This window comes from Lepidochelys kempii, chromosome 8 (genome assembly GCF_965140285.1).
Source record: "Lepidochelys kempii isolate rLepKem1 chromosome 8, rLepKem1.hap1, whole genome shotgun sequence".
Taxonomy (NCBI): Eukaryota; Metazoa; Chordata; order Testudines; family Cheloniidae; genus Lepidochelys; species Lepidochelys kempii.
Genome location: NC_136387.1, coordinates 58,027,056 through 58,028,706, shown reverse-complemented (window position 1 = coordinate 58,028,706; position 1,651 = coordinate 58,027,056). Strand labels below are relative to the sequence as shown.

Sequence of the window (1,651 nt, the reverse complement as noted above, 5' to 3'; positions counted from 1 at the left end):
TTCTCAGGGAGAGGAATCCTTCTATGGGGTTGTTCTGCAGGCTTTTCCCCATATCTGCTCTGTGTGTGTGTGTGCGTGCGCATATCATAAAATCCAACCTGTAGGATGCAAATGGTCCATAGATTTGCAAAGCTGAAAACCCAACACTCCTTCCCCCAAGTCCCTATACAGTAGGCAACAGGAAGCCTCCATGGAGCACATTTGGGAACATAAAGAGTTGAATCTAAGCTTCAAGACTATAATTTACTTGAAATATAAAAATATAGATTGCAAAGTCATAAAGGGAAAAGCTTCTCTTATGGATTGAGAGCCATTCCATCAATTTTCATTGTGTTGATGGGAAAGGCACTGATTTCATCAAAAGAAAAGAAGTACTTGTGGCACCTTAGAGACTAACAAATTTATTTGAGTATAAGCTTTTGTGAGCTACAGTTCACTTCATCGGATGCATCAAAGAGCACGAATGCAGTCACTCACTACTACAAATTATGCAGTCGAGTTTCCCGCATTTGGGGAAATCTCAGGAGTCAGCACAACTGCAGTGCAATGGATGAGCCTCACCCTGGGAAAACCACCTTCGTGATCATGGTATCTCCCCTGAATCACAGAATATCAGGGTTGGAAGGGACCTCAGGAGGCCATCTAGTCCAACCCCCTGCTCAAAGCAGGACCAATCCCCAATTTTTGCGCCAGATCCCTAAAAGGCCCCCTCAAGGATTGAACTCACAACCCTGGGTTTAACAGGCCAATGCTCAAACCACTGAGCTATCCCTCCCCCGAAGCTCAGGAAAGCTTATGCTCAAATAAATTTGTTAGTCTCTAAGGTGCCAAAAGTACTCTTGTTCTTTTTGTGGATACAGACTAACACAGCTGCTACTCTGAAAACTGATTTCATTGTGTCCAGTGTTTTCTGTTCCCTCATGGAAAAATCTGCCCATACGTTAGAATTCATAAGCGTCAAAGGCAACTTTGGCAAGGCTGCCATCTTTGTAAAGGCCTCAAATTCCACTCTACCTGCTGAGAATTGGAATGCTGCTCAGTTAATGTTTGAACTGAGTTAATGTTAATGAGTTAATGTTTGAACTAGCAGCATCAGCTGGACTTTCTAGCAGCATCACCTGAAGTCTGCAGGATCAGTTGCATAGATGCTTCTCAATTGTCCATCCACTGCCGGTTCCTCTTCTGTTTGAAGATTGGTAGGAAGTTCAGTTAAAGGCACTTTCCTTCAACTAATAAGGCATCCAAATTGCAATCCATAAATCAAAATCTGGGTAGGCATTACTGAAGAGTTGTTCCACTGTGGCTGAATAGGATGTTCCAAACCAATATTATCCCCAATGACTGGAAGAGGGGTGTTAATCTTCCTCCCTTTTAAAAGGGAAATAAGACAGTGTTACAATTCTAGAAATATTATGCTCTTTTTGGTCCCAGGAAAGCTCTTGGCTTCTGTGTTCATGTCTCTAATCAACAATACCTTTCACGGCAAAGGCTGGGATACTCAGTGGAGTTTTAGACCTGGTTGTTCTACTATTGACCAACCTTCAGACAACTTTTTGAAAAGATGGCTGAATTTAATAAACTGTGCATGGCACTTTTTATTGACTCCTGTCATGCATTTGGTTCAGTGCATGAAGCATGTTTGTGTGACCTG

The 1,651-nt window shown here is 42.4% G+C and overlaps 1 non-coding gene across 1 annotated transcript; it reads right to left on the bottom strand.

Moving 5' to 3' along the window:
- Nucleotides 1–451: 451 nt before the first annotated feature.
- Nucleotides 452–611, bottom strand: LOC140916658 (U1 spliceosomal RNA). The gene has a single exon (XR_012160576.1). It is a non-coding gene; the product is annotated as a U1 spliceosomal RNA (small nuclear RNA).
- Between the last annotated feature and the right edge of the window lie 1,040 nt (nucleotides 612–1,651).